Genomic DNA, 16,462 nt, shown 5'->3' with positions numbered 1-16,462 from the left:
AGATGTCCTTGAAAAAAAATGAACCAAGCAAAAAAAAAAATGTATTGTGTCTTTTTTCATATTTGGTAAAGCGCGATCTTGTTTCTTCCTCTGTTGTCTATTTTAGTCATTAAAATGGATTGTTCAGAATTGTAAAAACATAGCAGAAAAGAGGCAGCCAATTTTCCCAACATCAGCACAACAAACAGTTAGGTGCACTTATATAGTGCAGGGCAACCCTTCTGATCTAACAGTATGGGCGTCACTAATGGGCTGTAAGTCAGACACCGTGCACTACATGCACAAAACCTAAGATAAAGACAAAGGGACTATCATGCAGTAGATAAATAGCAAGAGTGTATGAAAATAATATAGGACACTTAGTTAACATAATTTTGATTAAAATAACTTAAAAGTCATTCCACCACGTCACAGTGACCCTATTCAGGACGGTCCTAACATCTAGTTTTAAACCTTACCATATGTCTAAATGATGTAAATGTGAATAAGGGTTGAGAAGAACCGAGGCCTTGACCAGTAGACACCCATCGATGGGGAGCTATATAAACGTAATGTCCAGTTCAAAGGAAAGGGATATTTATATTTTAATTAGTGTTTCTATCACACTTTTTTGATCTGCATGTAGTTTAATTTCTACAAGGATCAGTATGTTCTATTGATATTTAAAGTGTGGCTCACTCCTCTGTGAAGGAAATGGGCTTGGGTAGTGTGCTTATCATTTATTTAATAAATATTCAAGTTTGTGGGGAGTGTGTGATATTGCAGCTTCATCCATTTCAAGAATTTAACTGCAATGCAAGTGTAACTTCTGCCTGAGCCCACAGGATCAAAAGGCTGCCTTGGAAAGGCTTGGCACAAGCCAGTCCCTCTGGCAGACTCCAGAGAAATCCCAATACCCTTTAACCCCTGTACAAGGATCTGGTTTTACAACAGGACCCAGTGGAATGCTATCATGGAAGGGCTGCTGTCCAGAGGTTGGAATGGTCACCCAGCAAGGTCAAAGCCGAGAGATTATGTCGAACAAAATTAGGATCTGTAAGAATAAATAGAAAGAAGTCAGGGTCAAAACAAGAATACACTAAACGAACCAGGAGGAGAAGACACACACCTACCCAAGAAACACTAAACTGGAAGCCTTAGTATGGTGTGGTGCTCTCCAATTCGCTGGAGCAGGGAGCTGACAACTTCAGATGGAAGCACACAACCACACTTTCAGACTGACAGCAATACAGGATCCCGGCCACCCTAACCTTAATGGCTGGGCAAAGCCTGCCGTTCAGAGCTTCTGATTCTGACAATTCTGCCGGAGTCACACTAGCGAGAAAATCGGACGAGTGCAATGCGATAAAAAATCGCATTGCACTCGTCCCAATGTTAATCTATGGGGCAGCTCTCAGCATCTGATTTTTTTCTCACCCGCTGAAAACGGGCTGAGAAAATTACACCGGGGCTGGCTGACCACACAAAAAACTGAATAGACCAAACCAAAACAAATGTGAACATTAGCAGAGAACACTTAGCTTGAGAAGACAGGAACTGAGCTGGAAACTAATACCTCAGGAGGCAGGAAAAAATCACCAGCATGGGAATAGGGAGTTGGCTGTCTTAAATCCAGTCTGAGACTCCAGATGTCCAATCCTCATCCTCATTATCAGTTGGCAGGTCTCCACCAGAGGGAGCCCGGAAAGAGAACTCACAACTCCTCTGTCAGCACAACCAGCTCTGTTATGATTGAGTCACCGTAGGAGGCAAAAACAGAAATGCTAGCTAAGTCCAGAAAACCAGAGAGGTTGGCAGCTATCGGATTGCAGACCCCTGATCCTATCACAACAACTAACAGTAGTCATGGGGGGTTCGTACGATGCCCTAGACCCCTCGATCACAGCCGGAGAATTAGATAGGCCTAAAGAAAGAAAGGGGAAATCTAAACTGCCCCAGAGCAGACCCCAAAGCAATAGGCAGCCCCCAACATATAATGACGGTGAAGCAAGATGAAAACACTAACACAGACAGAAAGATAGACTGAGCAAAGACAGGGCCCAAGCTAACTAGATAGGAAAGGACAGGAAGGCTGCTGTCTGCAATCCGTGAAAAACCCTATGAAAATAAAAGCCAACAGACTGACAGTGAAAAAGGCCCTGAAGACGCTAGGCTTCAAAAAAGCTATGTCAGTACTCAGGAATATTCTAAAGACAGAGCAACCGGCAAAAGGAGATTCAGCTCATCCCAGCAGGGAATGGCAGAATCCAGAAAAGCAAGGAAAACAAAAACAAAAGACAAATGCTAACAGGCAAAGCAGAAAACTTAGCTTTAGAGGAGCAGGAATCAGACTGGTGTCCTAGAAGTCCACAGAGAAATCACCCACAGGGCAGAAGGGCGTCGGCAGCCTTATATCCAGTCCGTGACTCCACTCAGCCAGTCATCCTCATTAAGCTCAGGTGCCTGATAATCAGGCTCATTACCTTCCTTTACCAGAATAGGGAGTTCACCAGACCTCAGTAACGAAGGGGAAAATGAACTCACAACACAGCTCCCTCACCAGAAACCAGAGGCAGACCAGAAAATGAGTTCACAACATGTGGCTAATGGGTTAATATTAATAGATTAATGTCACCTTGCAATTGGAAGATGACATTAAGCTGATTAATAATGGAGAGGTGTCAATAAGACACCGATCCATTATTAACCCTAGACTAATAAAGGGTTAAAAAACACACAGACATTAATGAAAAATTATTTTAATGAAATAAAGACACCTAGTTTTTGCCAAGATTTATTGCTCTGCTAATCCAAATAAAAGCCATCGACCTGTAACAAAAATAAAACAAAAAAGCAACCATATCCTTACCTCTCCACTGCTCAGTCATGTCCCTCGCTGCAATCCATCAGAAAGGGTTAAGTGGTTTACACAGGGACTGGTGCTAATGGGACCAGCCCCATGTAAACCACTGCAAGTATTAATTATTTCATCTCTGCGCAATCTCCCTGGCTGCCTGGAGATGAACTAATTAGCGTGGGAAAGTTTCTGCATTTTTCCCACGCTCATTAGTTCACCTCAGGTCAGCCAGTGACGTCAGTGAAGCTGCGCGTAGTCCCCTGGCTGACCTGAGGTGAACTGATGAGCGTGAGAAAAAATAACCCATTAGCCACCGCTACATGGCAATGGGAATAGAGAGGATAAGTACCAGAAAAGGTGCATCTTTTCTGGGGTGTCTGGGGGCAGATATTTGTAGCCAGGGGGGGGGGAAAACAATGGTCTCTCTCAAGGCTATTAAAATCTGTCCTCACTCACCTGCTTTACCTCTCTGGTTGCGATTTTACAGCGGGAGCCCACACATTTTGTTCAAACGAATTAACCCCTTAATTTAACACCTAGACGTCCCAAATTTTACATACAAATCATAATTTAATTATTCGTCAGGGACATATAAAAAAATACATGAAATGAAATGGTTTACTGTATGTAAACCATGTGTCATTTCATGTCGGGTTTTGGAATGATTTTACAGAAGCCGGCAATTGAATTAGCAGCTATTCTGCTATGTAGAACTCTATGAAATATAAATATATATATATATATATATATATATATATATATATATATATATGTGTGTATCTCAATGACATATATATGTATTCTATGTTTCTATATCTATTTTTTCGTTCGCTTCTCCATTATATGTACATTTTGCAAGCCGCCGACTAAATCTTGGCAGCCAGATATCATACGGATGTCAAGAAGCGGATGCTTAGATGCGACAAAATCGCATCCTCACATTAAAATCGGATGACATACGGATCACTGTTCATGAAACATTTGTGCGATTTTTTTTGTCGTGTGTGACTCCAGTCTTCCTCTATCACCGGTGCTGCTTGCAAAGTGAATATTGTGGTGCCTCCTAGAAGCAGAAGTTAAAGGATCTGGTGAAGATGTGACAGTAAGGTTGTGTTCACACAATCATATTTTCGGTCCCAGTATGGTCTGTAGAAGAAACTGGCAGCACTAGTATCAATGTTATTGAATACGGCTGTTTGGATGTCAGGTTTTATTACTTCTATATTTCAGATGAGACTTGCCTATTCAAGTCTATGAGTGTGCAAAAAATCAGATCCCAAAAAGATCAACCTTATAGCCTCCAAATTTAAGGATACATTGCAATTTTTAATGTAGTAAACTGTATTTGGTCTTGTAAATTCTATTCATTGCTCTCAAGACTTATGAAGAGAAAAGGACCATCATTAACTAAAGTTCTATAACTCCTGCTCATTTCTTAAAAAAACGCATGATCTATCAAATACCGATCATCAACCTAGTTGATATGCCTGTCTTTCATTATTTCTAAATCTAGTGTTGGCCATCTGTGCACAATCTGGAGCATTATATTATTAATAAGAGTAGTACAATAATGTCTAGCTTACATTCCTGGTCCTGGTAGCAAGGAAAGTGTCTGATTGCCTCTCGAGTTTTATGTTTTTACCAGTGGTTGCAACGGCTGGCTGTGTTTCCAAACTATGGTTTCTTTCCCTGCATTAGTTTTAAACCAACTTATATATTGCATCAGATTATTTTTTGTATTTGTCAACCAATTTAAGACTAGTCTGAAGAACATAACCTGAGCCTTTCCTATTATGAAAGGTACTAAAAGGGTTGTCCAGGTTAAATAAAAATTCTCTGATGGGCAGTTAAGGGTCTAAAATAAGAAATTAATGATAATTTTTATTTCTATGACGTCTGTCAGGTCCCATGATTTGGGAATCATGCAGTATTGTATTATCATTGTTATGCTGCCATGTAATCAGGTTTGTTTTTTGAAGTTTGTCCTGTCTCCTTCTCTGTAGTCCAGCTCTGATAAGTAAGTAACCCCTCCCTTCTTCCACAGTTAGCGTTTGTCAGCCATCATTTACAGTTCATCTTTGTGCATTACTGGTTTAGAATTGTTTTTTCACTTGCTGCAGCTACTGCTGTTATTACTGTGCATAATACAAAAGTTCAGCCTGAGAATAAACTTCTTCTGGAATCTTAATATGTGCCTCTGCAGTCAAGTTCCCACTATTTGTCGACGTTCTTAGTGTGAGTAATGCTTTAATACAGACATATCTAAGGAGCCCCACACTCACAGACTAGTTATGGAGTCAGAATAGCACCAACATATTGCGCAGCACTTTACAATTAGGCGGGTACTACATATAGACATTACAGATGAACACATTGTTCAACATGTACCAAGGGAAGTGAGGTCCCTGCTCGCAAGCTTACAATCTATGAGGAAATAGAGAGGACACAAAAGGTAAATATAAAGTGCTTGTCGTGTAAGGTCCAGCCATTAGCATAATAATTAGGGATATTCAAAAAATGCTGAATAAACCAGTTACCAGGCCTTATCTGTGCAAGTACTGGTATAAAGTGTTATTGAGTGCATGGATGAGAGAACAAGGAATAGTTAGGTTAGTGAGATGATAAGCCAGTCTAAAGAAATGTGCTTTTATGGCAAGCTTGAAACTGGGGACCCTTAATTAACTGGATTGTCTGGGGTAAGAAAACTGGCGCACCATGAGAAATGTCCTGGAGATGGAGGTGGGAGGTTCGGATTATAGAGGATGTTAGTCTTAGGTCATTAGCCGAATGAATTGTACAGGTAGGGTGGTAGGCTGAGATGAGGGAGGAGATGTAGGGCGGTGCAGAACTGTGAAAATCTTTATAGGTAAGAGTAATGAATTTATATTAGAGTCTGTAGCAGGTGGGCAACCAGACTGACACAGACATGAGTAAGTGAATGGATATTACAATGCAGAGTCTGAAGATGCCAGCGCTGAGAAGTCTGGACCTGCCTCCAGCGAGGAGAGGTGAATATTTAATTTTTTTATGTATGGAGCAATATATGGGACCCATACTGTATGGAGTAGATATGGGCGAACCCAAACAGTAAAGTTTGGCGACCATTCCGAACACCTCCTCTTTGGGCACGTACACCAAACACAGACTTCACCAGGAAGTCCGTGTTACTGTTCGGGTTCGGCCCCCACGAACACCAGATGTTTGTCGTGCTTGCTGTCATGCAGAAATCACTGCTTCTGATCTGAATCTGATCTGAACACTGCTTCTGAATGATTTTACCGCCAGCCACACAGGCGCAGTTCCCACACTGTCAAATGACAGCGTGAGCAAGCAGCTGTGATTGGAGGTAAAAAGTTTAACTTCAGTCACTGTAGTTGGTTGATGGGAGCAGTGGCAGTGAGAGCAGGCTTTTGGGAGTATTCATCAGCTGATGCCTGCACTATAAATAAATAATTTAAAAAAAAACTGTGGATTCTCCTGTATTTTTGATAACCAGCCAGGCAAAACTGATAGCTGCAGGCTGCAACCCACAGAGTGGGGTCTCCCCATTTTTGACAACCAGCCTTGCTAAAGCAGACAGCTGGGGGCTCATATACTCAGGCTGGTAAGGGGCCATGGATATTGGCACCACGCAGCCCAAAAGTAGCAGCCCGTAGCTGCCCAGAAAGGGCACGTATATTAGATGCACCAATTCTGGTGCTTTGCCCCGCTCTTCCCACTTGCCTTGTAGTGGTGGCAAGTGGGGTTCATATGTATGACACCTTTGCATTGTCTGGTAACATCAAGCCCATGGCTTAGTAATGGATGCTTCTCCATTACTAATCCTTTAGTTACATTGTAAATAAACACACAACAAGAATAAAGTCCTTTATTTGAAAAAAAAACAAGCCACACTTTTCTTTTTATTTAAAAATAACAAACACAATTATACTCATCTAACGCTCATTCCATTGAATCCCTTGTCAAGACAGCATGGCAAACACTGAATGTTCGTGCCCTCCATTCAAGTGAATGGTGTCTGGGTTCTGGTACACAAACCCAAACTTTTTTTTAACTGTTTGGCCCAACCCACTGGACTCAAACATCCAGGGATCCGCCCATCTCTAGTATGGAGCATTATATGGGGACCATACTGTATGGAGCAATATATAAGGCTCATTCTGTATTGAGCATAATATGGGGCCCATTCTGTATGGAGTATTATATGGGATCTATTATTCTGTATGGAGCATTATATAGGATCTATTATTCTGTATGGAGCATTATATGGTGCCCATTATTATGTACGGAGCATTATATGAGGCATATTATTCATTATGAAGCAATATCTGGGGACCATTATTCTGTATGAAACAATATATGGGGCTCATTATTCTGTATGTAGGACTATGTGGTGCCCATAATACAGTATGGATGACTATACTATTTGGTCTAAAATGAAAACTTTTAAATCAGGGCACGCACTGTGCGCTGCGAGGATTAGCCGGTGTAACGGGGTCATCCAAGCTGGGGTACCTCTTTCAGTACCACCCTGTGTTTTCGGAGGTCCACTCTGCGTTGACTGGAGTCTAAATGAAGGACGCTGGCTGGAATTCCTCTGAGTGCATGGGCGCATATAAAAGATCACTGCTTCTCCATGTATTTCCAGTCTGACAACACTTTACTCACAGGACACAGAATATATCACACAGATACAGAGGGCCGGCCAATAGACAAGCATCAGGCCAGACATGCATTACAAAAGCCGCAGGTGGCCGGAGCCTGCGGATGTTTACTGTGGGAATTACAAAGGTGGGGGGAGGGCGGACACTGCTGATACATTAGGGACATGCATCTCACATGGAACCTATTATATATACATATAACTGCACAACATATTCTGGGTGCTGAGTGGTTCTGTAACATGGCTCCCCCTTTTCAGCGACTCGATCGGCATACACAGTCTGATCCTCAACGGATCGGTTTGGGGATGACCGAAGTTTATGGGGTTGGTACAAGTTTCGTTTGTCGACTTAGTCCATCTGCGTTACCATTTTGTTTGCCGGGTCTGTAGTGGATGGTGAAGTCCAGAGGTTGTAAGGCTAAACTCCACCGCAGCAATCTGGCGTTGTCTCCGGAGACCCGATTAAGCCAGACTAGGGGATTATGGTCCGTTAGGAGGGAAAACTGTCGTCCATACAAATATGGTTGCAACTTCTTGAGTGCCCATACTACCGCCAGGCACTCCTTCTCGATGGCCGCATAGCTTACTTCACGGGGCAGTAGTTTCCGACTCAGGTTAGCTACCGGGTGTTCTTGGCCGTCCGGCCCAACTTGGCTCAGTACTGCCCCCAATCCAAACATAGAAGCGTCTGTATGAACCAGGAAACGTTTAGTTGGATTGGGTGCGGCCAATACAGGGGTATTGGTGAGGGCGTCCTTTAGTTGGCGGAAGGCTTCCTCACACTCTGGGGTCCAGGTTACCTGGCGGGGTTGGTTCTTACGGGTCAAATCAGTGAGGGGCTTGGCTACGCAGCTGTAATTGGGAACAAACTTCCTGTAATACCCCGCTGTCCCTAAAAACGCCATGACCTGGGTTTTAGTGCGTGGGATGGGCCATTTGGCTATGGCCTCAATCTTGGCTGGTTCTGGTCACTGTTTCCAACTTCCCACCCAATGCCCTAAATACTGAACCTCTGCTTTGCCCAGGTGACACTTGTTTGGGTTCAGGGTGATTCCGGCCTGGTGGATCCTGTCCAATACTGTCTCTAGGTGATTTAGATGCTCTTCCCATGTCGCACTGTAGATGGCGATATCGTCCAGGTAGGCACAAGCATAGTCCTGGAGACCATCCAGAAGCCGGTCAGCCAGCCTTTGGAAGGTTGCCGGGGCAGTCTTCATCCCAAATGGCATAACTCGAAACTGGAATAAGCCGAATGGGGTAACAAATGCCGACTTGGGAATAGCGTCAGGACTAAGGGGAATCTGCCAGTAGCCTTTGCATAGATCGATGGTGGTCAAATACTTTGCCCCCGCCAGCCGGTCTAACAACTCATCCACACGCGGCATGGGATATGCATCCGTCACTGTTTTCTCATTGAGCTTACGATAGTCTACACAAAACCGTGTAGTCCCATCCTTCTTGGGCACTAACACTATGGGGGATGCCCAGGGACTATATGACTCTTCAATGACCCCTAAACGCAACATCTCTTGTATCTCTTGTCGCATCCCCTCTCGTACAGACTCAGGGACGCGGAAGGGGTTTTGTCGCAGGGGGGTCTGATCCTGGGTCTCAACCTTGTGTTGTGCCAGGCGAGTGTACCCCGGTCTCTCTGAAAACATCCTCTGTCGCAGCCTCAACAACACCTATGCCTGCTGTCTCTCCCGGGGGCCTAAGTCTTCACCCAAGTGTACCTGGTCCCATGTTTTAGACTGAGTCCTTTCCCCTAAGACATCCGGCAAGGGAAGTCCGGCTAAATCCTCTGCTTCAGGTGCACAGATGGCCACTACCTCTTCAGGGCGTTCCCGGTAGGGCTTCAGCATATTCACGTGGAACATGCGGATAACCCTGGGGTCGTCACAATCGGCGACATTATAGGTTGTGTCGGCTATTTTCCCCACTACCTGGTAGGGCCCCTGCCATGCAGCTTGGAGCTTGTTCTGCTTAGTGGGCTCTAACACTAGGACCTTCTGTCCTATTTCCAAGGTGCGCTCTCTGGCCCTCCGATCGTACCATACGCGCTGGCGCCGCTGGGTCGCCTGCAGGTTCTCACGTACAACCTGGGTCAGCTCCTGTAGGCGGTCCCGGAATTCCAGCACATAGGGTACAATAGGTACCCCTTCTATGAGGCCCTCCCCTTCCCAGTGTTCCAGCACTAAGTTTAGGGGTCCCCTTACCCGTCTCCCGTATACCAGCTCAAACGGGGAGAACACCATGGATTCTTGGGGAACCTCCCGATAGGCAAACAGGAGGTGTGGCAAGAATTTCTCCCAGTCCCTGTAGGTCCTGGTAAAAGTCTCAATGAGCTGTTTTAATGTCCCGTTAAAGCGTTCACACAACCCATTGGTTTGCGGGTGGTACGGGGCGCTTCTAATGGACTTTACGCCGCACAGCTTCCACAGTTGGTTGGTCACCTCTGCTGTAAACTGGGTACCCTGGTCCAAGATAATCTCCCGGGGAAATCCAACCCGTGAGAAAACCTGGAGCAGGGCGGCCGCCACCGTCTCTGCCAGTATGTTAGGTAACGCAACCGCCTCTGGATACCGTGTGGCATAATCTACCACTGTCAATATATACCTTTTCGCTGACGGACTGGGTTTGGCTAACGGCCCTATCAGATCGACCGCTACTCGGCTATATGGTTCCTCCACAATGGGGAGGGGGCGTAATTTGGCCTTGCATCGATCCCCCCTCTTGCCAATGCGCTGGCAACTGTCACAGGTCTGGCAGTACTGACAAACATCATAGCTTACCCCCGGCCAAAAGAAGTTTTGTGTCAGACCATGCCTGGTGCGACTGACGCCGAAGTGCCCGGCCAAGGGTATATCATGAGAGATTCGCAGTAACTCCTGCCTATACTTCTTGGGAACTACCAGCTGTCGTTTTATAGTGGGGCTCGTCCCTGTGTGGTGCTGCTCTGTGATCCGGTAGAGGAGTCCCTGCTTCCATACAAACTGTTCCCCTTCCAGTACCCCTCTCCCCTCCTGTGCCTTCCCACGATATCCCTCTAATGAAGGATCCTCAAGTAACTCCCTCTTAAATTCATCTGGGGTGGCCCAAGAAATGTGTCTGGCTATGGGAATACGTGTAGGGCTGGAATGTCTTACCTGGGCCTCTGAGTGTGATTCCGCCTCCGCAGCTCGAGCTTGTCTCCGGGTGGTCACAGGATATGTCTCAGCCAGAGGGGCCACCGAGAATGCAGACAACATGGGCCCCAAGTCATTTCCCAGCAAGACGTCTGCAGACAAATCCTTCATCAAGCCGACCTCAACAAGGCCATCCCTGACTCCCCAGTTCAGGTGAATCCTGGCAGTGGGTAGTCGATGTATGGATCCCCCTGCTACATGGACTGCCACTGTCCGGTCCGTCTTCTCTTGGTCCCAGACGAGATGAGGCTTCACAAGGGTCAAAGTTGCCCCGGAATCTCTTAGTCCCTGCATACGTTTCCCATTAACCCACACGACCTGTCGATGCTGTTGTCGATTATCTGCCCGGGCTGCCTGCATGGGGTCTACTTCATGCAGCACTTCCTCCATCTCTTCCACCCCTTTGTTAATCGTAGCCCCCAATGCCGGGTCAGCTTCGCCTTGGTAGCAGTGTACAGCAGCCCGGCTGAAGGTAGCTGTTCCCGCCTCTGGCCACTGAGTATGCTGAGTCCGGTTGGGGCATTGTCTTTGCAGGTGGCCTAGCTGACGACAGGTGTGGCATCGTGCCCCAGGGGAACTGTGGTAGGCCGGGTTTCTAGCTGGTTCCCCAACAATCTTCGGTGGTTTGGGGCCCTCCAGGTCCATGGGCGGGCCCCTAGTGACCACCTTTGATCCGGACAACTGCGGCCTCCTGGCATCATGATGTTCATCGGCCAGACGAGCGGCTTCCTCAAGAGTCGTTGGCCGCCTGTCCCAAAGCCATTCCTGTGTCTCGGGGTTTAGTCCATTAAAGAATCGTTCTAACAGGAAGAGCTGGAGGACGTCCTCCTTAGTGGTTGCTTGGCTCCCTTGTACCCACTGTAGCAGTGACCGCTATAATTTACAGGCCCATTCAGCGTGGGTATCGGTTACGCGTTTTATAAGTCCGCGGAACTTTTGGCGGTAGGCCTCTGGTGTCAGTGCATACCGGGCCAAGATCACTTATTTGATCCGCTCATAGTCCATACAGTCCTCATCAGGTACCGTGCGATAGGCGTCTGCTGCCCGGCCTGTCAGCTTGCTGGCCAGAATCTGAACCCGCTCCTCCGGCTTTACTTGATGAAGGGCACACTGCCGCTCAAAGTCCTTCAGAAAGCAATCAATGTCTTCCCCTGCCTCCCCCAACTGTGGGAAGGCATTGTACTGGATCTTTTTGTGGCTTACTGTTGAAGGTACCTGGTCGAAGGCCAGAGCTCCCCCTGCTCGCTGACTCTCCTCTCTCAACTCAGCCATCTCCATCTTGGCCAGCTCCACTTTGGTCCGCTCTGCCATTTCCATCTTGGCTAGCTCTATCCTGGTCTGCTCGGCCATCTATTCCTTCAGATCAGTACGCACATCAGCCATCACCTCTCGTATGATCTCTACTGCAGGGTTTGGGCCATAGAACGCCAGTCTGTTCTTTACCTCCCTCTGGAATTCGGTCTCCTCCACATTCACATTGGGGGGCGCTGCACTGTCGTGTTCCATGATGGCTGCTATCAAATCCGCTTTTGTTTTGTTGCTGGCGATCAACCCTCGGGCTTCCACCAGATCTTTTAATGTAGTCCTCTTTAACTTCTGGTAATTATTTTCCATTCATTCCTTTCCTCCTGTAGAAGGGGTATCAAATCCCGCTGGGCGCATATAAAAGATCACTGCTTCTCCATGTATTTCCAGTCTGACAACACTTTACTCACAGGACACAGAATATATCACACAGATACAGAGGACCGGCCAATAGACAAGCATCAGGCCAGACATGCATTACAAAAGCCACAGGTGGCCGGAGCCTGTGGATGTTTACTGTGGGAATTACAAAGGTGGGGGAGGGCGGACACTGCTGATACATTAGGGACATGCATCTCACATGGAACCTATTATATATACATATAACTGCACAACATATTCTGGGTGCTGAGTGGTTCTGTAACAGCCGGTTTCTGAGCTTTTGTAGAAATTACAATAGATATCACTCATTTAATGTAAGAAGTAAGTGAAATCTTTGGCATTGTGCTATACCTACATTTCTGTGCCATATCTGTGCCTCATGATTCACGGTATGTGTTAAAGGGGCCCACTGAGACTCTTTCACCCAGGGCCCAAGAAAACCTGGAAGTGACCCTGGTAGAACCACGCATGTAAATGTGTGAGGTTTAGGCAGCTTAATAAAATAAGGAAATTAAATGAGTTCAGTTTTTGACAGATCCAGTTTTAGAGAGAGGACATGATATTAGAGACAGAAGACGGACAATCACTGGCATTTTGTATTAAGGTAGGGTTGATGTCAAGTGAAGAGGTGTATAATTGTGTGAAATTGGCGTAGAGATGGTACTGTAAACCAAATCTGCTGATAGCTTGTACAATAGGGGCAGTATACAAAGAAAAGAGGAGGGTGCCTAGAACTGACCCCTAAGAAACCCCAATGGTAAGGGTAAGAAGAGTGTCATGGTTAGGACATGGTTAATGTCCTGTGCTCACAGGGTTAACATTTGCCGGCCTCTCTTTGGATCTGGGAGGGGTATTTATGCTCACTCCAAACTAGCATTCTCTGTCAGCTATACTGTTGTTCTGGTGTGTCTGACCCCTGGTGTGCGTGTACTCTGCATTGTTTGTTTGCTTCCCATGTATGACCCGGCTTGTTCCTTCACTCTGTACTCCGTCTCTCGTTTTGGTACCATTGTCTTTTATGGTTTTGACCTCCTGGCTTGGCTATCGTTACTCCATTACAGTTTATCCCTATTGTACCGTCTATTGCCCGTTCTGGTTTTCCGATCTATTGCTACATCCTGACTATCCATTCTGTCTAATCCTTTGGTACTGTACTGTTATCTCGTGCTTTGACCTCGGCTTGATCTGGTTTCTGTCTCTGTCTATGCCCCTTGGTAACATTGTCCTGTAGTTACCTTTCTTGGAGTTTCCCTGCAGCTCCTAGCTCCGTGAAGCTTAGGCCACGCCCCAGCAGTCACGTGATTCAGGTCCTGGAGCATGCATTGTCACCACTGCTGCCCGCTCCGCAGGTATCTTTGTGCATAGTATTTGTACTCAGGACACACGCTCTGGCTCAGTGAGCAAGTGCATTGCGGTGTTCCTGACAAAGAGCAGGCAATCCATACACTGAAGATAGGAGGAGAACAAAGAGAGAACTGTATCATTGAAACCAATAGCATGGTGAGGAGGAGGAGCTGGTGGTCCATGGTGTTAAATGCCACAGAGAGATACAGGAGAGTCAGCAGGGAGTCAGGGTCTGTTGTCAGTCAGTGCGGCTCTCTGAAACAACAAACCTGGGTAGCGCATATAATATATATGTGATAATATCAATGGAAATAAGTTGTTTGCTCCAATAAATATAATGAACACATATACCTGCCAGACATTGCATAAAAAGGACCATTCAGAAAGACACAAATAGCGATCAGAAGAAAATCCGAACTGATTAGTCATAAATGATGCCATAAATATCAAGATAAAAACATTTATTAAACACATGGTTGGTATAATGGTGGCAAGGTGGAAACCAGATGCACACACATCACTGAAATTTGTACAAGACTGTGAAGATGAGGATGAATGAACTCTTGGAGATCAACATCCAACACTGCAGAGACACCATCACGTGTTTCTCAACGCAGTGATTCTAGAGCACTGCCCCCATCCCTTATGGGAAATATGCAAAACATGCAAAACAGAAGCCGCGGAGACACCATCACATGTTTCTCAACGCAAGCAATGACCAGCCAGGTCTTTCCCCGGGAAGGAACAACCACGGGAAGAGCAGTCTCCAATGAAGGAAACCACCTATGCCAAAACATGGTATCCATCCACAGACAGCTGTTTCGGGGTATTGCCCCTCTTCAGTGTGGAGTAGGAAACTGGCTGGTAGGAGCCCTTATGGGAAATATGCATGGTTTCCTTCATTGGAGACTGCCCTTCCCGTGGTTGTTCCTTCCCGGGGAAAGACCTGGCTGGTCATTGCTTGCATCGAGAAACATGTGATGGTGTCTCCACAGCTTCTGTTTTGCATGTTTTGCATATTTCCCATAAGGGATGGGGGCAGTGCTCTAGAATCACTGCGTTGAGAAACACGTGATGGTGTCTCCGCAGTGTTGGATGTTGATCTCCATGAGTTCATTCATCCTCATCTTCACAGTCTTTTACTAGGCATTGCTTCTACCAGCCAGTTTCCTACTCCACACTGATGAGGGGCAATACCCCAAAACAGCTGTCTGTGGATGGATACCATGTTTTGGCATAGGTGGTTTCCTTCATTGGAGACTGCCCTTCCCGTGGTTGTTCCTTCCCGGGGAAAGACCTGGCTGGTCATTGCTTGCATTGAGAAACATGTGATGGTGTCTCCGCGGCTTCTGTTTTGCATGAAATATGTACAAAACATGTATAAAATAATTGCAACTGTAGAATATTAATACTGTAATTGTAACAGCAAAGGTTTGAACAGACATATAAGGTAAGTATATTGAGATGTCTCAATATGATATTTTGTCTAAAGAACCATAATGCATGCTCACAAATGAAAAGTAGAATACAGTCAAATCTAGTGTTGAGCATTCCGATACCGCAAGTATCGGGTATCGGCCGATACTTGCTGTATCGGAATTCCGATACCGACTTCCGATATTTTTTCAATATCGGAATTCGGCATCGGAATCGGAAGTTCCAAGTTGATTGACAGACTGACGTCATCATGATGCGCGGTGTGTGCGCATCATGATGCGCCGTCATTTCGGGCCTTCCGGGGGTCTCTGCCGGCCTGCCGGGGGGCTGTGCCGGCCTGCCGGGGGGCTGTGTGGACTGCCCGGGGTCTGTACCGGCCTGCCGGGGGGCTGTGCCGGCCTGCCGGTGGTCTGTGCACCCTGTGGGGGTCTGTACCGGCCTGCCGGGGGGCTGTGCCGGCCTGCCGGTGGTCTGTGCACCCTGTGGGGGTCTGTACCGGCCTGCCGGGGGGCTGTGCCGGCCTGCCGGTGGTCTGTGCACCCTGTGGGGGTCTGTACCGGCCTGCCGGGGGGCTGTGCCGGCCTGCCGGGGGGCTGTGCTGATGTCCGGGGGTCTGTGCAAGCATCGTCCGATGGGACTACAAGTCCCATCGGGCGATGCCTGCTACCATGACAGTGATTGACACATTAGCCAATGATGGGACAGTAGTAGTCCCATCATCCGGCTAATGTGTTAAATGTTAAAAAAAAAAAAAAATACTACATACATACTACATGCATGCTACATACATACTACATGCTACATACATACTACATATATACTACATACATACTACATGCATGCTACATACATAGTACATGCTACATACATACTACATGCTACATACATACTACATACATACTACATACATGCTACATACATACTGCATGCTACATACATACTACATACATACTACATGCATGCTACATACATACTACATGCATGCTACATACATACTACATGCATGCTACATACATACTACATGCATGCTACATACATACTACATGCATGCTACATACATACTACATGCATGCTACATGCATGCTACATACTACATATATACTACATGCATACTACATACATACCACATACCACATACATGCTACATACATGCTACATACTACATACATACTACATACATACTACATGCATGCTACATACATACTACATGCATGCTACATACATACTACATGCCACATACATACTACATACATACTACATGCATGCTACATGCATACTACATACATACTACATACATACTACATGCATGCT

The sequence above is a fragment of the Dendrobates tinctorius genome, unplaced genomic scaffold, assembly GCF_039654945.1.
Source record: "Dendrobates tinctorius isolate UK_male_01 unplaced genomic scaffold, ASM3965494v1 ptg000134l, whole genome shotgun sequence".
In the NCBI taxonomy this organism is placed as follows: Eukaryota; Metazoa; Chordata; class Amphibia; order Anura; family Dendrobatidae; genus Dendrobates; species Dendrobates tinctorius.
Note: the sequence above shows the minus strand (reverse complement) of the source record.